Raw genomic sequence first — 22,207 nt, forward strand, 5'->3', positions numbered from 1 at the left:
ACCATCTATCATCATAGATAGATAAAGCTGTCAAGTGCCACAGCTAAATTAGAAACAATTTTCTTGGCCTCATTAGCTTTCATATTATTTGGGTTTGCTCCAGTGATGTTCAGTTCTGGTCATGCAACTGCTGCAACACAAGCCAAATCCCACGATGGCTTAGCTAACCTATTTCTGGATATTCTGGACAGATGTGTCATACCATTGTTATACACCCTCTTTTTCCATTTCATCTCATGCCTTCAGTGAGTAGACAGAAGGCCTTCAGAAGCCATCATCTATAGCACTGCAAGCAAGAACTGAGATACTCATCCCCCCACTTTTTCTGGGGGTTGGTTTGAACTATTCCATATATAAAAACCTCAGCATTTCAGTGAACAGTGGCTACATTAGTTGACCTTTAAAAAACCTACAGAAACAATCAGTGAGAATGATTTAACTTGTCTGGCTATATAAACTCCTCAGTATATCACCTGCTACCATGACAATTAGAAGGATAATTCTCAGTAAGTGCTGACTTCTATTAAAAAAGAAACAAACAAACAAAAAATCCAACAGAACATATCCTTGAATATCAGAGCTACTTTGACTGAAGTATTACAAAAAAACTGAGTACTTCCGAAGTGCTTCTCCAAAGTTGCCTAGGCAAAAAATTAATTGTGGCTTTAAGGGAGCAAAATGCTATTTTCCATCACATTATCAAATCATGTCTGTATTGCCAACGTTTTCTGTGGTTTAAAAAGAAAAAAAGAAATGAAAAGCTGACATGTGATGAACCTCAGTTTACCCAAACAGAAGACACTAACTGATGCTCCATATTCCACAAAGACCAGGAACTTAAAATTATCCAAGTTCTACCTATACATTCTATTATCTAACTGGTAATTTGTTTTCTAAAATTATGGTACAATATACATTCCAAGACAGCTACACTGGCTTTGTTCTAAAAGCTAAACCAACTATACCAGCATTCAGTTGTATCTGCTTATAAACAGTGTGGATCAGTGTGAATTTCAACCAAGCTAGATCTAGGTTCTAATAAGAATAAAATCCTTCATTTTATTCAGAGGCAAACTTAATAATAGTAGATTTTTATATTCTTTTTTAATCCCGTATGTCCCAAATTTAACACTTCCAAAAAAAAAAAAAAAAAAAAAAAAAAAATCCTGCATGAGTAAGCTCCTGTGAGAGGATGCAAATCCAAAAAACTACAACTGGTATATTTTTCTTTTTCTTTTTGTAACACTTCCTCCCTTCTCTGACTAGCAAATACTCTGCAGATTCTGAACATTAGCAGGAGGAGAAAGTGGGATCTCTAAGACTAATGGCATAGTATGATTTATCTGATTACTTATCTTTCAATAATGCATTCTTAAATGAATTTAAAATATCATTCATTTATTTAAAAAAAGAAAAAGAGAAATAATGACCCCAGCACGTGAACAATCTTGTAATTACTCATGTTCTTATCTGAAATTATCATTTAAAAAAAGATTGCAGAGTGAAAAGGTTTCTTTACAGCATGGCTTTACTTGTAAAACTAAAACCTCAAGTACCACATATTTAGCATTTAAGGGCTCATCCATTAGAAAGCCAGACTCCGTGAAGTAGTACTTCATAACAAAGAGAAAACATGACCGAGGACACAGAGCAAGAGATTAAAGCAGCTTTCAAAGGGTAGTCGCTCAGCCAGGGATTGCCAGTAAGAATATAAGCAGGTGCATTTGTACATTTACTGTTCCTCATCTTTCATGAAATGCAGCAAAGGAAAAGGACTTACACGACACTGGAGTACACTTGGAGGTCTGCAGAAAAATTCTGCACAGAGCAGGGAGTCAGAAATATGTGCAGATGAATATACGTGCAGCAGTCATTACAGAACAGAAGCATACGCGGTCTGTACCGCAAAGATGACAGATTGAACACAAACAAGACAAAATACAGAGCAACTGGTGAAGCAAGACTGCGTATCCTGCAGGTACTGAAGAGGATTTTAGGAGGGATGTGAAGGTGTGCCGTGGGTGCTTGACAGACAAAGACTAAAACAGAACGCAAGAAATAGGCAGCATCACTGGAGTGAAAAGGGCAAATATCTGCCGTGGTACTGTACAATAAGAAGCCCACTACATTCTTAAAAATGATCTCATCACAGTGAGTCATTAGTTCAATTGCATTTCACACCACTCAGCCTAAGGCAAGCAGAACTGTACAGGACTCTACAGATGCTAATTCCAGCAAATGCATTGTGGCAATTTGAGCAATAAACACCAGTTTGCACCTATTCACCGTCCCTGGGGTATTAGCTGATATCTGACCACGTTTTCTTCTAACTTGCAAATGTAGTTCTGCTCAGTTTTAAACTATGAAATGAGGTCAGCCCCACTAAAAATACAAAAAGCCGAAGAGAATGCCAGTAGCTATTACAGTGCCCAAGAGCCATACCTGAACAAACCAGCACAGCACAAGCAGTGAGACAGAGATGTAAATAGATCTCAAATACCTCGTTTCGAGACAGCTACAATTTTTACAGGTCATAACACACTGCTACCTGGTCAGAAGTTCTGTTTGCTTCATTAGTACCAGGGGAATAAGAACTGCTACAGTGACTTCTAAATATATCAGATCAGAAATGTATACCTCCGGATACATATTAAATCAATACAGTTCTCTTCCTTCATTGTTATCTAAATCCAAACACACACACACACACTATACATCATTATTATATTCTGCACACACCCAAAGCAGAGTTCAATACTAGCATCTATTTCATATTTACATGGAAGTGTTTTTCATAAGTGCATCTCTGATCTAAACAGACGCTATGCTCCACCATGCACATACTTCAACACCTTCTCTTATTGTTGGTTTTTTTTTCCAATAGGATATACGGTTTACCTAGGCTTTAGAAGGAATTTTTTTCTGCTCTATTAACCACTATATGCACTGTACTGCAATGCACATGATAGCTCTTTCTCAGCATTGGTGTATGTGCCAGTATCAGCATTCCTTGATATCTGAGTATTGTAGACATGTTTGTTTCCTCTGAAGAACAGTGTTTTAGTCACCAATTGTTGTTAAAATCTTTTAAAAAAGAAGAAACTGCAGCATTCCTTTAGCAAATTTCCAGGGTAGTATTGAAAGATACAGAATAGACCAACTTACCCTTCCCTTCCCCACCGTTCAAACAAAATACCTCAAATGTACAGCACAGGACAATCTGCTTCAGACTTAGGACCTTCCAGCTTCACAAAAGCCAAACCCCCCTCCCACTTCACACATCCTGCTGCAATATCACTGAATTCATTTGTCTTACACTAAAGGCAGAGAAGAACTTGACTGTGTAATTACTTTGCCCCAACTCACAGAACAATCTCACAGTTCAACAGAAAATTAAATATGGGCGTTACTTTTTGTTTTGCTGGGGGGTTATGTGGAACAAAATGCAACAAAGAGACGTCATAAGTGACTAATAGGAAAATCAGAATCGACTCATACCCAGTGGCTGTTAATGAAGGATGCAAAGTACATTGAGAATACAGGTCAACAGCAAAAGGGCAGGAGGCAGAAGAACACCGTGAGGAGACTGCGGTCATCGCGACTGCAGAATGGGGGAGGGCAACCAGCACTTGTCACAAGGAGCATGCTAACCTTGTTCCTCATATTGTAACAGAAACACACAACAGCTGGTCTTTGAATCATCAAGTGTGATGAGTGCTTTTCACAAAACCGCTAGGAGCAGCAGGGAGAGCCACATGACTAGCAGCTCCAAAGGCTCTGATTTAACGAGCTGTATGCAGAATAACAGCCAAACCCAGCGTTATCCCATTAGCTCTTGGACTAGAGATACACCATACATTCTGCTGAGTACAGTGTGCTTACAGAGCACAAGCAGTGTAGCACAAGTAGTCTAAGAATGGAGCTGAAACTAAAACATTAGATGTCTGTTCCCAGTGATAAATCTTAAAAAATTCAACTGAATTTTCCTTCAAATTGGCATTGGTCGATAACTTCAGTTTGTCTTGATGCTTCAGAAGCATCACAACCACAATGTGCTTTCAATTATTTCGTCTTTATCTTAATTTCTTATTGTGGAGTATTAAATTGAAGCACAAATGTCATTAGAGACTTCAACATTATTTACAAGAATGCAACTATTATAAACTGCGTCAGAGGGAAGAAATCTTTTCTATTGCATTTATGTGGGCCCCTCACTACAAGAAAGATATTGAGGCCCTGGAATGTGTCCAGAGAAGGGCAATGAAACTGGTGAGGGGTCTGGAGCACAAATCTTATGAGGAGCGGCTAAGGGAGCTGGGATTGTTCAGTCTGGAGGAGAGGAGGCTCAGGGGAGACCTCATTGCTCTCTACAACGTCCTGAAGGTGAGGAGGGGTTTGGCCTCTTCTCCCAGGCAACAAACAGGACCCAAGGAAATGGCTACAAGGTGTACCAGAGGAGTTTAGGTTGGACATAAGGAAGAATTTTTTCTCTCAGAGAGTGGTCAGGCACTGGAATGGCTGCCCAGGGAGGTGGTGGAGTCGCCATCCCTGGCAGTGTTCAAGAGGCGCCTGGATGAGGAGCTGCGAGATGTGGTTTAGTGCTTGTGGTAGCAGTGGTATGGGAGGACGGTTGGACTAGATGGTCTTACAGGTCCTTTCCAATCTTGTGATTCCATGATTCTATTTTATGCATTTGACATCAGCTGTTTTCTTTGCAAGGAAATTCTCGTGGACTGAGAAGAAAATGAAAACAGAAACACAAGATTTCCAGTGAAAGCTCTGCAGAAGGCATACAACCTGAAATTACCACCAGGGCTTATGTTTACCGTGTGGCTACCTGTGCTCAGTCTGGTATCTGCGGACCCTAGGTAGGCAGCAGCAGGCAGTGAAGAGCAGGCACACTGCTGTTGGCAAACAGTGTGCCCATGTCTCCTGCTCAGGCTGAGCTTTGGAAATTTTGGAGCTTTGGAAACAGAAACTTTTGGTTTCTGTTATCTTGTAATGATCTCTAACTTCCTCCCCTGTCCTGCAACAGTTTAACTTGATACTAGGTCTGATAAACAAATCAATGTCACTGCTGAAACAACATTAATGCCAGTAAATCTGTCACTCTGGCTGTCAGACTGTTATTAACAGCAATATTAGCGCAGCTTTTACTGCAACTGTATTAGGATCTCTCACAATCTGTTGTGAGATTCCCTTCAAATTAAACTCCATTAGGAATAGGGAAAAAGCACAATAACTGATGACAACCTACTGCTACTTCATACCGTGGTTTTCTTCCAAACCTCATTTCAAAATATTTTTCATTAATCCCTGTCACAGATAACCAGAGTAAGAAGCAGAGGAAACAGAAAAAAAAGACAGCTTCCCCCACGAGTAAATAATTCCAAATATCAGTGATAGCTTGTGCACAGGGTTGTGTTTAACACTGTGCTGATTGTATGAATAAGAAAGGGGAAAGAAACTTCATTTGCAGTGTATGCATCCTCACAAAATAAAGAGTGAATGCAGGCACTGCTGCTGTAAACTCCTTAACAGTAAGGGGAAGGACATCCCATTCCTCTTGGCCAGCTGATAGCCAGAAAGGAAACCTATCAGTGAATAACAAAACAAGTGAAAAGAATACATGGGCAAGGAGGAAATGTTAACAATAGATATGTGGTTCAAGGACTCAACACCTAACCCCAGAACAAAACTCATAGAAAGCTGATTTCTGTGTTTTGTCAAAATACCACACACCTGTACGCACATGCAATGAGCCATAGCTAAATTAAGATGGTTTAGCATGTGTATTCGTTGCTACTGCAATGGGTAAGTAAAGTATTTCATGAGAGGCCTTTTCCAGATACAACAGATTTTCCAACAGTGTCTTTGCACGTAACAGAAGGGCATAAGTTGAATTATAAATTCACCTTCTCAACAAGCAAATGTGAAATCACAAGAAAGCTCCAAACAGAGTGAATCATCTGATTTCCTATGTTGAAACTGGAGCAAACATTTACATTTAATAATTTTGACCTCATGCATTTTTGTGCCCATAAACACAGAACAGAGCCATACACAGCTCAATACCCGTCTTGCAAAATATGGATACACCATGAAAAAAAAAATTAAAAAACCAAAACAAACAAACAAACAAACAAAAAACCCACCAACCATGAAGAGCCGTTAAAGCCACCTCTAATGATGAATGCATTCGTAGGATTCCAGCAAGTCCTGCCTCAGCTGTACAGCTTGCAATGAAGAATTCTGTAAGCGGTTTAAATAACACTCAATGGAAGTGGGAAACTTGATTCAGTTACTGAGACTTTGCTATGTCATAACTGCATTTCATGCTAGAATCTGAAGCTTCTAGTACATGTTTAGTTTGCAAGCTGAGTCAGGGTAAAACTGGGCAAAAACCCTTTGGAAAAGTCTGCAGCCTGCCATAGAAACTGTATGTTCTCAAAATAATAGTTTGTTCCTTCTTTTAACAAGGTTAGGTCTTCATATCTTTCTCAGAAGTGACATGAACAGATAAGAGAACAGGCTGCCCTTCAGCTGAAGTGGGGCTACCTTGAAGATGGACAAGTAACCAGACTGACCGCCTCTGGGCAGTGGAAGGTTGCATCCGAATGGCAAATAAAAAGATTGGACTTCTCGAATTGTAACAGAGAAGTGCTCACCAAGTACCTGACAGAACTAATATTTCAAAATTACGTGTGTGAGGCAAGAAACAAGATTGAACTACTCTTGCAAAAATTGCCTATTTGTAAAGCTGCTGCTTATGTTCAGGAATTAAATCTTACTCTCTCTGCTCATTACTTTGTATTGCATATAGCAAGATCTTCACTGATCCATAAGGCAAGGCAGGGATGACTACTGGCTCCCATCCAAGACCTGAACAAAAACTGGACTTCAGTCTTCTTTCATAGCTGCATGGTTAAGTTTCAGGAGCTTTTAAACCTGAACTGACTCAACGCATTAGATGCTAATAGGTTAACACTGGTTATAATGCTTAAGATTTGAATAACCGTATTTACTTGAGGAATTACTACAGAACCGTGTACACATTCCATTTTTCAATTATTTCATACTTCTGAATTTCCAAGCCTCATTTTCCAGTCCTCAGCCATTTCATTCTCTACTAATCAAAGAGTCCTTCTGCGACCCTTTATTTTCTCCCCATGAATGCACCTCTACAGTCTTAATCATCAAGGAAAAAAGAGCCCTTTTAGTCTCCTACTGTGACACGTATAATTGCATTTATTCACAAGTCTCCACAGAACTATGCATTTATCTATATAGTACAATTCCCTACAGCAACTGCTGTAGTACAGATTTGCCTGCTACAGCTGCATGAATGCTAGGACCAAAACAACACTGGTATAGTACTGTATTTTCATATTTGTAAAAACAAATCACAGGAGGGTGTTTTGTAGTGTTTTTTTTTGTTGTTGTTGTTTGTTTGAGTTTGTTTTGTTTGTAAGCAAAAATGTGCATATGTGCTGAATAAATAAGATGCCCACGTCTGCTTCTCCTCCAGCAAAGGGCCTTACTCTGAAGTTCATACCTGTAGAAAACTATCACTTACTTTTATCTTTGTTCCTCTTCTCCACCTGCTCTAATACCAAAATTATCTGCCACAAAGGTACAGCAACTGTGAGGTAAGAGAAAGTGATTTATGGTACCTTTCCCTTAATTGAGTATTTAAATGTCTCAACTGTAGATGATACAAGGAAAATAAACCTATAATACATCTATACAGTTTCTTAAACCGACTATGCAATCAAAAACCACAAGTTTCTTTCACGAAATGTTTTCTTTACAAAAACTGACTATCACCCTTTCAGCTTCATAGCCTTGAAGTTTTCTTTTATGATTTTGAATTTGAAGGTGCAGAGAATTTTCACGTATGTATTTTCTTTCTAAGGGAGTTTGGCTGAGGGCAGCAGGGAGGATGTGTGCTATTGTTTTACCATCACAGCTTTGTGTCTAACTGACTTTAATTTCAGCAGAAACACCGTTTCCCTTTCTGAATGCTGTACTTTGTCTTTCCCATTCAGTAAGAAGTTCCAAATGAATGGTTCCAGGAAGCAAGCACATTTGTCTAACAACCTTCTTTCTTACTGTTGGAATACAAAATACCTTTAGTTTATGGAAGAACATTATACTGCATTACTCGTCCTCTCTCTAAAACTAAAGCAAGAGTATTTATTGAAAAGTTCTAATCATTGTGAACATCCTGGAAACCTGAATGCTGGTAAGATTATTCTATGGTAAGTATCTTTCTAGCTCCTGTTCATTTAAATACATTTGTTTTGACAAATACATTGATTTGACCAGATCATCTGCATTACAAAATTAAACTCTTCAGAAATGAAGCATTAAACACTGGGTCTAGGCTCAGTTAGTCCTATGTGGCTACTATATGACTACTTAACTTCTGGCAATGACTGGCTTCCAAATCAAATAAATGTTTTCTTTATTGATTATAATAATTCCTCTGCTAGAAATTAGTGATGTTTTATTACAGATCATAGGAGACAAAGTCTAGACTCTCAACATCACAGTTTCTCAGAAGCATCTCAGAAATGAACAGTGATGCTTCCATTTTCCTGGTTTAACTCAGCAGATTGTGAAAGTAACTCCTCTTGGGTTCTTTTCATCACTCTCTGTAGCCTACAGACATTTACAGAATCTTACTCTGTTATCTCCGATGAAAATTTCCAACTATCTCCAGCTAACGGCTACCACCATTACTGGATCTTTCCAGACAAACCAAATGCTCACTTCTTTTCCTCACTTTTTTCAAGTTACCTGTCCATCTCACCCATTTCTATCCTCTCTATTGTATATTCTGTTTCTGAATCCAACTGTTCAGAAAGAACAATCTTGGATGCAATGTTGAAGTGCTATTTCTGAAACAAGAACAACACCAGGTTACGCAGTAATAAATTCTTCAGCCTCAGAAGAAAGAAAAGGATAAATATTATGAAGCACTTCTCAGTGTTATTTCCTTGACCACTAAACAACAGATTTCACCACTGCCATATATAAACAAAAAGAAGCACACATCCTGCCTGCCTGAGTCAAACTCCCAATAGAGAAAAATCTGCATGTGACACTCCTCCGTACCTTCCCAAGGGGAAGCAAATACCCTTTGAACCAGAACCACTCAGTCTGACCAATCCATAGATCATTACTCTGGTTTTAGCCTGAAGCACACCATGAATTTCCAAGCACCTAAACACTTTGGAAAGGAGGAAGAAAACAGTTATAAATTCAGATTCCTACCAGGGCTTCAGACAGTGAAGATTGTATGCAGACCTGCCTGAAACTTAGAAGTGTCATTTCCTTGCAGAACAGGAGACTCTGTCTGTGCTCTTTTGGATGCATCTTTCTAGCTGCAAACGGTGTCAAACTGCACGACTGAATTTTCTCGTACTCCTTGCGAGTGTCACTGATGTGTTTGTGTATCATCAGTATTCTGAGACCTAGCTCTGAACCATTTGCTTGAACTCTTGTAACTATCAAAATATACCGAGAATACGCCAACACGACATTTGGAGATGACATCTGTCTACTCTGCCAACATCCCCACCTTCACTTATTAGTTTAAATCATGTAAACTGACTTGCCTTTCTCTTTGAGAACATGCACAGACATCTGCACATAACAAAGAAAGAAAAAGGTAAAGGGTACAAGGAATTATTTTCAAGCTCCTGTCATCTCATTACTCTCTCCTATATATTGATAATTTACAAGATACAAAAAGAATCTTTCAGAGATTCAGTTAACTTATTTATGCCTTACCTTCACTCAGCTAAAAATCACTCTGAATTCTCCTCATCTTTGACATGTAATTGTGTCTCTTTTCGTTTTTTTTTGTTCATACAGACATTCAAAGTCAGTATACAAAATATTATTGGATTCAAAAGGTAAGCAAAGTTTGCAGAATTTATTTGGTTCTTGATCATTTTCGTATGTCTCCTGGAAAAGAAACCCGCAGCTTCCATTTCTAAACTCAGATGCCCTAAGATCTGCACTAGATAGCACAATCACAATTGTTTTGAAGTAATTTCAAATATATACATATGTATCTCTGAAGTTTTATTTATCCTGAACTTGGTTAAACACAGGCATTCACAGCTACTAGATTACCTGTTACTAGTTCTTCCAAATCCTTTCACAAATCCACCCTCATGATACACCCTAGCTGACAAACACTAAAATATTTACAGCTCAGACACATGAAATGAACAAGGTGTAAAGCAAAAACAAGTTGGTCCTCACTAGCCAGGAAACTGTGCTTCTGGTGAGGAATGTGCGCTCCTTAACAGCAGAAGAGAAACAGGTTTGGTATAACTCCTGTCTGCTAATCAGGTCACTTTGAGAAAAGAAGATGGCAACGGGGAATTTTGTAATTAGAGAAACAATATTAGCCTAGATTTCAGATTTGAGATTCATCCACACTTACACTCATTAATCACATAAAAAGAAATTTTAGAAGCCACTAATGAGACCTGGCCTTTACATTTAAGTCCATTAATGAAAAATGGTAAGATAACCAAGGCCTTCTCCCACAACCCCCCTCTTCCATCACTCCTATCCTTCACCTCAAACCAGCTCCTTTTTCAAAATTCCCAAACTTGAGTTTCTATCTCTCACTTTACCCACACGGGACCACAAAACCTCTGGCTCACAGAGTCACAAACCACCTGATCCATAACCAAAGCACACAGAAAACACTGTAGTTGCAGTATTTTTAAGAAATAAAAAAATACAGCTTAATCTCAAATGCAAAACTGAATGTGCTACTAGGGCAAATGCAATCACTGCCTTATCTGCATGATCAAATGGAAGACTTTCAATGCATATTGTCTCAGCTGCCTATCAGCTTATCTGGTGCGGCCACGATGCTATTCTGACAATAAGTTCTCTCCAAACAGAACATACTCTTTGGCAGGACATTAGATCCCCTTCTCTCTTCCTAAGTTCTTATCTACTCTCACTTCTTTGAGCCTTTTGAAATGTGAAAAGCAAGTAAATCACAAGCTGCCAGGACCCAGGTTTTACTTTGTACCTGCTGAAGCAGAGTACAGTGCAATACAGCCCTGCAACCAAAACTTCTATGATCTAATATGATTATGGCAATAATAAACACAATAGATATTAATAAGGAAATAGCAGCAATCAGGTACAGACTAAAGATGACAAAAAGGTTGAAAACACAGAGACTTCCAGAGATGCAAGGAACAATAGCTGTGGATATTTGTCAGTAAGCAAAAGAAGAAAAAGGGCAATAAGCAGCCTTTGATGAGTCTTTCCAGTGGGACACCAATAGCACCAGTAGCACCAATAGCACACCGCTCAGGAATACCTGAACACCTCAAGATAGACAGGGGAGTACTAAATCCATTTCTAAACACCCAACATATAATCCTCTGACAAGTTCAATACAATTGAAACTAAAACTACCAAATGCCTAATAATCTAACAAAATAAATAACTGTTTATAGACGCTTCAGGGAAACTACACATGCAGAAAATCCACTGTTAAAACTGTATCAGGTTTCATTTTGAAGAACTGTATATATAAAGAAAATTAAGCATCAAGAAATCAGAACAGTTGTGGCTTTGGGAAAAAGTGACACAGCAATGAAACTACAATGAAATAACACTAACAGAAATCAAACTTTTAAAAAATTTTAGGATGTTTTGAACTCAATGATCTCTTGAGGTCTCTTCCAACCCCTGCAGTTCTGTGACTCTGTGAAGTGTAAATTCAAGTTCTGCTTAAGGCTTATGTTGAAAAATAGAATTCCAATAGAATTTTCTGTTATCAGTTCAGACTTCATCCTTTCTCTCACGTGACTGCAATTATTTAGTGGCTTCTCTAGAAAATGATGAGAAAACAGAATGCACACAAGAGATTAAGGAAAACACAGCAACTATTCAGATAAAATGATCTGTCTAACAAGGTTTCCATGCTAGGAATCATAACCACAGCAAAACACAAATCGACAGTAAAAGCTGCACATTATGTCTCCTTTGTTCAGAGATGATAAAGATGCTATTAGCCTCTTATTAATGAAACATCATACTATTTTGCATGTCATTTTGTTAAATGTATATTAATTCAAAATCTTAAAGCAAAAAGGTCGCATTAGTGAACCAGTTTCATACGAGCAAGATTTTTCTTCCTTCAATAGCTAACAAGAAAAAATAAGATGAATATCCACAGAAGCTCCTTAACTCTGCACAAAAGGCATAAAATAAGATGTCACAGAACAAGGCAGTTATGTTCATAATTGAAACAGAGAAGGGAATAAATGAGTGGTATAACAACTACAGAAGAGAACAAGTACTGCCTTCTATATTCATTACACAGTATCTGGTTGTACAACACAGCTCATGAAATCTGATTCAGCAGAAGCGTGAGTAGCTCCACCTTTAATTTAAAATAAATCAAGTACTGACTTTGGCAAACACAAAGCCAAGAACAGTACTAAGAAAATGATAAGATCTTCTTAGAAAACAAGAGGATGTTTTGCTAACACTCTCTATCCACAGCTATTCATGACACTCCTTTCTGTGGAAGAACAGATCACTTAATAAAACCAGAATCACAGTAAATTGAAGCACAACAGGTATGTTTTTTTCTTTTTCCTTCTCAACGTATAAAATAGCAACTTCAATTGCACATGATGTATGACTAAATCAAGTGTTTCTATCAACGCTACAGAATTAAAAATACAGAACAATTATTTTTCAGTACCTGACCATGCCAATATGACTAATATCCATAAGAAACACAGCATCTACTGCCTATATGCGCAATGTACACACACCCACGGAGCAATTATATACTAGATACTATGCATATAGTCTAAGCATATATGTACGCGTAGCACACTTGCACATCATATAGTGTGTAGTATCTTGGGAGCAATCTTGGACGACTTAAAGGTCAACCAGGGGATCAGGACCAGTCAGCATGGGTTTACAAATGATAGATCCTGTTCAACAAGCCTGATTTCATTCTATGACAAGGTGACACGCTTATGGATGAAGGTAAGGCTGTCGATGTGGTCTACTTGGACTTCAGTAAAGCCTTTGACACTGTCCCCCATAACATTCTCGTGGAGAAGCTGGCTGCCCATGGTTTGGATGGGTGTACGCTCTGCTGGGTGACACACTGGTTGGACTGCCAGGCCCAAAGAGTTGTGGTGTGGTCAATGGAGGTAAAGCCAGTTGGCTACCAGTCACAAATGGTGTCCCCCAGGGCTAGATACTTAGGCTGCTTCTATTTAACATCTTTATTAATGATCTTGATGAGGAGATTGAGTGCACCCTCACTAAGTTTGCAGGCGACACCAAGTTGGGAGGGAGTACTGACCTGCCTGAGGAGAGAAAGGCACTACAGAGGGATTTGGATAGACTGGATCAATGGGCCAAGGTTAACTGTATGAGTTTCAGTAGTCAGGCAGTAGCAGGGCCAAGTGTCAGGTCCTGCATTTTGGTCATGACAACCCCAGGCAACCCTACAGGCTTGGGGAGGAGTGACTGCCTGATGGAAATGGACCTTGGTGTACTGATGGACAGTCAGCTGAATATGAGCCAGCAGTGTGCTCAGGTGGCCAAGAAGGCCAATGGCATCCTGGCTTGTATCAGGAATGGTGTGGTGAGCAGGACTAGGGAAGTCATCTTGCCCCTTCACCATCGGCATTGGTGAAGCCTCACCTCGAGTACTGTGTTCAGTTTTGGGCACCTCAGTACAAAAAAGACAGTGAAGTGCTGGAGCAGGTCAAAGAAGGGCAACAAGGCTTGTGAAGGGCTTGGAGAATGTGCCCTATAAAGAGTGACTGAAGGAACTGGGGCTGTTTAGTCTGGGGAAAAGGAGGCTGAGGGAAGACTCTATTGCACTCTTCAACTACCTGAAAGATGCTTACAGCGAGAGCAGGGATGGTCTCTTCTCACTGGTGACAGGATGAGGGAAATGGCCTCAAGTTACACCAGGGTAAGTTTAGGTTGGATGTCAGGAAGAACTTTACAGGAGTTGTTAAGCACTGGAATAGGCTCCCTGGGGAGGTGGTTGAGTCACCATCCCTGAATGTGTTTAAAATCCATTTGATGTGGTGCTCAGGGACATGACTTAGCAGAGGGCTGTTAGGGTAGTATGGTTAGGTTGTAGTTGGACTCGATGATCTTCAATGTCTTTTCCAACCTGAATGATTCTATGATTCTATACACATATACAATATATATTCTTAGACTGCATATTCAGTATCTAGTATCTAACTAACCAGTGATTAGATGCACTATTAACCTTACAGTTAATCACAATGTAACTAAAGCATAGGCCATCATTTTATATATTTTTACCAGAGATGCTGACAAAAAGCAGTTCAGACAATGTACTCCATACATATTTGGACACTGGCTCTTTCTACTCATGCGTCTACTCGTCTGCTCATTTGTGACAAAATCAGTTATTTTTAAAATTCTTCATTAAGTCCAATTTTCTATAAAAGTCTCCCTTTGCCAAAAGTGAGTATTCAGTTTCCAAACAGTTGAAGACTATTTTTTAAAACTACAAATATTAAGACTTTTGTATTACTTTTATGTCTCCTTGACCTACCTACTAGATGACTTTTTTTGACCTGGAATACTACAAATAAGACTTTGTAGAGATGCTTCTTGAAAAATCATCCATCCAAAGCCTCGTGCAAAAAAAAAAAAAAAAAAAAAAAAAAGGAAAAAACAACAAAAAAAAACCCCTCAGGGATAAGATATTAAAAACTGGGGCCAATACGCAACTGAAGGACATGGAGCTTACACTGAATTACAGCAAGGCACAATAGATTTGAGCTCAACCAATTTCAGCAAAGGTCTGGCAGTGTTACTGCTAACATCATCAGGGACAGAAGAAAATCATGTTTTACTAAGATTCTTGCACTTACTGTGGATGCAAATGTACCACATAAAACAGTAACATTCAAAATAATGCAGATGACTCTGAGTCAGTAATACAGTTCAGTCATTCTCAGCAGGACTAATTACCCCAGGCAAAGCATCATGCTAACGTGGTATAATTTCTATTAATCAAATTACCCCTACAGTTACCCCTACAGAAAAGTGCCCTGTGCTTCACAGACAGATGCTACACTATTTAGAGAACACTAGGTCTTACACAAGACAGTAAATTATAATGCATCTAAATCAGTAAGAAAAAGTGCTGTGAAAGCAACTTTTCCTCCAGATTGATGTATTGATTCCTATGAGAAACTGTGCACAGTAATATTATTATCAACAAATCTGTCTGCTCTGCGTACTGCAGTGAAAGAACTCAGTGGCGTGGCAGTAATCAAGTCCTTGCTCAATTTCATCATAGCTTGGTTCAACACAAGATCTGGCTCTGAAGCCACATACTCCAAATGTTTGTGCATAGTAGGGAGAAAAAAGTTCATTTCTGAATACATATGAAAAGAAGAAGGCATTGAAATATAGCATCTATTGGCAGGCATGCAGATAGCTTACAACTGCCATTCAGTAATACTTGTGTACAGATATATACATACTTAATGTAACTTCAAAAACTGTAGCAGTCAAAACAAATTATTTTTGTACAACAGTACTTAAACCAAAGGACAAATATCCAGTCAGTCAATCTGCAGTCACTTCAGAATGAGTCTCCTACACTATTGTGAGATTATTTACTGTTTTAATATTCAATTAATAAAGCACACAGTGGAGACAATATGCAAAGTTAATTATAGCTTGCAATAGATACAGATGAGATAACTGGTATAAAACAAACAAGTATGAGCACTTTCTACTAAAATCAGTTATTTAAATTTTCAATGAATTAGAGCTGTGGTTTCCTGAATGCTGACCAGTTGTACTTAGTTCTTTGATAAACACTAAACCATATTAATCATCATTCTCACAGATTAAAAACTTGTAAGTTAATGTCTTTCTTAAGAACAGATGAGTGTCTGAGAAATAGACAACCTGCCTTCTGCCCTGGCAAGGGAAAAAAAATTAAATACATGACATTCACATTCACACAGTCAGTGCCACCATCCCTCTCACGCTCACCACGCTCTCCTAGGGAATTCTGGCATAACAGGTCAATTCTTGCAGCATTCCAGTGACAGGATGAGCTGTGTGAAGTACACTGGAATGCCAGTTACACAGCGAGTAACCAGGACAGGAGTAATTGCGCCAGAGGGGTGAGCTGAGCTGCAGGTCTTGGAGATTAATCTCTATTTCATCTGAGGGACTGATGAGGAGAGGCTGAACCAAAGTGACGGCATCCATTTTCCAATTACACCCAGCTTCAGATTCCAGGAGGTACTTGAACAGTGTCCAACAAACCAAGTTGTGGAAGGCAAATTAACAACAAACATTTTCTATTACAATACATTTGTTATTAACAAAGCTGATAGAGGGGAGCTGTGCATCCCTGAGACAGCAGCACATCAGCTTCTTTCAGCTTCAGGGCAAAGCACCTCTGTCTAAAGGCTTCCAGATACATGCCTTTCTAAACTGCTTTTAAAAACTCCACATATCAATTTCACAGCTGCCCTGAAATTATCATTATGGGCAGAAATGTCTTCTAGCATTTTAGATAAAAACATTCTTCCCTTCATTTTAGGCCCATTACATACTGCTTTGTTCACAGGAGATACAGGAAGCTGTTTACTCCCTTCACATCTGATGAATGTTACCGTGCCTCCCAGAACCCTCTTCTCTAAACCAAAGAGCCACACACTTTCAGTTCTTCCGCCCACTGCCCGTCTGCAAGACCTTCAGCCTTCATTACTGTAGTACTTTGTGTTTTCTCCAATTAACCTACATCTTCCTTGAATGAGGCACCACAAAAGGGACTTGATGCTCCAGCTGAAACACGAACAAAAGATCTGCTTCAAGTGCCTTGTACACAACACCCTTCTTTCTAAAAATCAGTATAAATTTCATTGCCAGTAATGTCACACTGTTACAAAACAAACGAACAAGTGGCTTGCACTCAATTTGTGAAGAACTCTCAAGCCTTCACTGAAGCACAAGTCTCTACAGAACTAGTACCTACACAGTCATTTCTTGTATTTCTGCCACTAATTACAAGTATTTATTGCTAGGACTTTGCACTTGTCTGGAAGAGAAATGAAAACAGTTCAGCTAAGACATATCTCCAATTCACTAACAATATTCTTCATTCTAATTCTGTTTCCCACCATACTTTCCATTCTTCTTTGCTTGATTAGTACTTGTAAATTGAATAAGGATATACCATATTACATCACTCAAATCATTAATGAAAACACTAGCCAGTTGCAGAACACATTTCAACAGAACCCCACATGATAGATGGTCACTTGTGCAACAGCGAGCAACAGATAATGACTTTTGAGGAACAGTTTCCTCAGAACATTTGCTTCCACTGTACAACATTTTCATCTGTATTGTACTGCTGATCTTGCTACCATGGCATATTTAAATCAAACTATGTGGCAGTCATTGATTTCTCTAATTCAAAGACCTGTTATACTGCCAAGGAAGAAAATGCTGTTGGTTAAACAGGATTCACGTAGCCAACTATTTAAGTACGCCTGGTCATTCCAGGCAGGAGGTACTACTTAATGGCAGCTTTATACTCTAGACTCCTGCAAATAGTTTATTTGTTATCATATGCTAATGGACTTACCAGTGCTGAGTACAGGGGGATGATCACCTTCCTGATCCTGCTTGCTATACCATTTCAGACACAAAACAGGATGCCACTGACCTTCTTGGCCACCTAGACGCACTGCTGGCTCATGTTTAGCTGAGAGTTGACTAACACCCCCAGATCCATTTCCTCCACACAGTCATTCAGCCACTGCCCCAAGCCTTTAGCACTGCCTCGGGTTGTTGTGGCCATAAGTGCATAACCTGGCACTTGGCCTTGTTGAACCTCATTCCATAGGCCTCAGCCCAGTGATCCAGCTAATCTAGATCCCTCTGTAGGGCCTCCCTACCATCAGGCAGATCAACACTACCTCCCAACTTGGTGTGATCTGCAGAATCACTGACGGTACACTCAATCCTCCTGTCCATGTCATCAATAAATATATTAAGACGTATCAGCCATATCCAGGCTTTTTCCAGTTTAAGTAGTACCATGACACACTTCTTATTTACCTTTGGTGCTTTTTTTCTAACCTTCACAGCCAAATTGTCATGTTTCTGTGGATGTCACTGGTTCTGGGATGTACTTCAGAAGACAGGTACCATTACCACAGTATGCCAGCTACAAAAAAAGCTCTCCAGACATAGCCAAATGACTCATTTCAAACTGTTACATTCATCTCCTAACCAATTTAAATCTTCTCTATCCAGCCTACACTTCCTTAAAAAAAAATTAAAAAATAGGCTCTATTACTTTGCATTTTCATCAAGTCTTCTGTTGTTATTAAGACTAAGTGCCAAGCATTGTTAGAGTCTTAAACAGGTCATGATATGGATCTGGTGCTTTTTCAATTTTAGCTAGACTTTCATATCTGGTAATACTTTGCCTTCTCTGTGCCTTTCTTTGTCTTTAAATTGAGGACAGTGTCCCACTTTCTCTCATCTTTGAAGATATGTGGAAGTATTGTCCTGGAGCCCCTTCTATACTGTAGACACTCCAGAAAATATATCAGAAGATCCTTTCCCCTTTATGTTACAACTGCACAGCTTAGTCATGGACTAAATCTGAGTTTAGAAAACAGCAAAATAATGGTTGCTGTGAGAGTCTGTCTCCAAGACTTACAAGCTCACAAGGTCATTCAAGCAAATAAATTCAGTTGCTGTAAACTAAGTTATAATACAATTATACATACAGACTAGGAGTTTATTATAATTAGAAGAAGCCTAGGCATTTGTATGAATAATGACGACATCAGTCACAACTATTTAGCAAACAGAACATATAAATCCTTTATTGTCCAGCTCTGTAAATCACAGATGGAATTAACAACCTGTCCACAGTGAGGGCAGCCATTCACTGCCAACTACAGATATTTAATCTTCAATTTATCAGTGTCTGACAACTGTCAGACAGTGATTTCTGCATATGGAGATAGAAGAGCAGATATTTTAATACCTATAGCATTTCTTTTCTGAAAGAGAACTACCTGAAGCGTACCACGTTCTCTTCACATTGTACTGTTCAAGCTTGCTTAGAAACATTTTCTTCTCACTTTATAAAATACCTGTATTAAAGTATCACAAACAAGCATAGCCAAGGCACCTATTCCACGACATTAGCCACTGTGTGACTCAGGAACATGCCTCTTGCTCTACCCGTCCAAATGCTGCTCCAGATATACAAATGAATTTGTACACTCAGATATAAAATGCTTGTATAATATGAAGAAGAATGAACTGGAGAGCCAGCTAATAGATTGTTCATTGAACTGCCACAACTCTGTTTCTGATTTGACAGAGAACGCAAAGAAGCGTGTTAGGAGGTGGATGAGCTGCAGAAGAAAGTTTACATACAGGTATTTCAGAAACAAACCACTTAATCTCTAAAAATGACATACAGAACTCAGTTTTTCTTCTTACTGTGTCAAAGTGGGAAGTTAATTGCAAGCAAAGAAAAACCTAACATGGAGGAATTTCAGGTCTGCTTTAGCTTTAAGTAGAGATCTCAGTGAAAATATTACCAGAAGTTTCCAGAGTGAAGTTCCTCGTATCACCTACTGTTCTGCAGGCTACTAGCAACTTCAAGTACCCAGCAAGAGAAAAGCTTTCTCAGTAAAAGCTAGAGTTCCCTGCAGTTCCTCTTATTAACCCCCACTGCAATCTAATTCTACAACTCTATGTTTTCATCCATCTTTTCCCATTACTGCAAAGTAAACTCCAAGACACAGCCAAGTATAAACTATAAGTGAACTAACAAGCTAACAGATTTGTGGAGGAAATACATGTCATATGCATATATTTAAATGGATATTTGTACATGTTCACCTCCCCCCATACATACACAGAGTGTATCTGTATGTAAAGATAAATGTCCAGTTCTGCCAAGAATCCACTGAGAATAATATATAAGCAAATGGTTTAATCAGACTGCAGAAAATGCAAAGCTTTCATTGTAAAATCATGGTGCTGCTGAGTTCACCAAGCAGAAATTGCATTTGCTCCACAAGTACAACAGAAGCGTAAAAAGCAATGGGAAGAACATTTCCCTAAATAGCGACCGAAAGGGAAATTCAGAAACGTTTGGCTGAAAACACAGATTAGTGTTAATGCTGGCCCTGATCCCCAGCTCAAAAGCAAGCCTCCATGACACAGAGCTCCCTAACCAAGACCAGGCTTTAACAGAGCCCACGTCTACCACCTGCTTACTATCATCAGATGTTGCAGCATTCCCTAAGACTGCACAAAGCTTTTGTATCTCATGTCCCAACAACTGGAGCCCAGTGCCTGTTCGCTGCACTTCCACTCTCCCAGTGCCACACAGCACTATCTCACACTACCCTACAGCACTCCATGCTCCCACTGCAGCACCCTGAGCGGTGCCTACTCTGGCACTGCACACTTTCCTCCCTGTGAGCAGAGGCTACCCCACTCCTATGAACCTCCACCAAAAAGGACAGGCAGCTGCACTGGCTTTTCCGAATGGGAGTGTCCCACACATCCAGGTTCTGGGAGGCAGGGAAAACCCAGAGCAGCCAGGATTGGTGGCAGAGAAAAACAAACAAGCAGAGAGCTAAAAGGTGAGGGATGGATGCAGATAAAGAGGTAAGGAGATTGAAATACCAGGAAGAGAGGAAAACAAAAGCTAAGGGGTTTCACCTAGCCATAAACCATACAGAATTATATTAAGGGCCATGAGCCCTGGCTCCTGCCATGCATAGTAGGATAAAACTCTAAAGCACTTCCTAAGGAGGCACATTTCCCTTTATCTTTAATAACAATTACTCAGACTTACCCAAGCTTCAGAAAAAGACCAAGTATTTGAAAACAAGAAACTCAAAGAACTGTGGCACATCAACAAAAGAATTGGAAGCTTTGCTTTCTTCTAACGAAATTCTAAAGCTACAAGAGATCCAAAAAGCAGCACAAACATTTCAGATCTCAACGTTAAATCATACTAGGTATTTAAATAGGATCTAGCATTCAGATTAACACCAGAGGACTCACAATTCAGGCAGCTGAAAGCCAGCCGTTCTTTATATACCCTCATGATGGGTACAAAAAAATGCAAGACACATTAAAAAAAAAACAAAAACCAATAGCTTAAAATATTACATTCAGTGCTCTAGGGCTTCAGCCAAACCGATACACTAAATAAATATTTAAACTTCCCATTTGCAACATAGCATCTGCTAATTATAATACTAAATCATTGTCCAATAATTTCCTGATTACACAGAATAAAAAGAGCAGTGGTGACAAATATGCACAATAAACCTCAGAATGATTCTGAGTGTTCAATAGTTCAGCCCTCCCACGACCTATTTTTGGAAGTTGAAATGTGAATACTATTAAACCAAAGGAGAAACAACTGGCAAGATACCATACAGAATGGTGATCTCAAAGACTACTGGGAATTTCCTTCCTGCATCCTGCAGCACAGTGTGGAAGCACCCAAGGTAGCTGAAGAACAAAAAGCAGCCTAGCAACGTAATGCAAATGTCATGAGAAATATTTTACCACTCCTTCTACCAGCTAGTAAAATAGAGAGTAAATCAGTCACTTCTGGAGCTGAATGCTTCCAATATCTGAGTTAGCCTAGGTTTCTGTGTATCATGTCACATATGGCTTTCATAAAGGTCAAAAGGACAACATTTGCTTTCAAGTTGCAAAATGTAATTCAAACTATGCCTTATACTGCAGTGCCTTCCTACAGATAAACATAATACCCATCACTCTGAAGATATTTTATACGAGCATAAACTAGTGAGAAGTTAACTAATCTATAAACATCGTCACCCAAAAAAGTAAACTTTTGTAGCAGAATTTTCATGTTATTAAATAATTCTATCTGGAGAAGTCATGGAAAAAAAACAAAGATCCTGAACGAAAGTACTGAAATCAGAACTAAGTGAGTTCTGTTCATATCATTTCCCAATTGAAATCAAGAGGCAGACAGTGAGAACCACACTAACAAGTTATAGGAGTTTCTTCATCTTCTTGCAAAGTTAAACACCAGCGTGAGTCATACGAGCACAAGCTAAAAAGGCCT

The 22,207-nt window shown here is 39.1% G+C and overlaps 1 protein-coding gene across 2 annotated transcripts in view; it reads right to left on the bottom strand.

Moving 5' to 3' along the window:
- Nucleotides 1–22,207, bottom strand: part of COG5 (component of oligomeric golgi complex 5) — a 180,251-nt gene that overhangs the window by 147,496 nt on the left and 10,548 nt on the right. The gene's annotated exons all lie outside the window — the stretch shown is intronic.

This window comes from Lagopus muta, chromosome 1 (assembly GCF_023343835.1).
Source record: "Lagopus muta isolate bLagMut1 chromosome 1, bLagMut1 primary, whole genome shotgun sequence".
Classification (NCBI taxonomy): Eukaryota; Metazoa; Chordata; class Aves; order Galliformes; family Phasianidae; genus Lagopus; species Lagopus muta.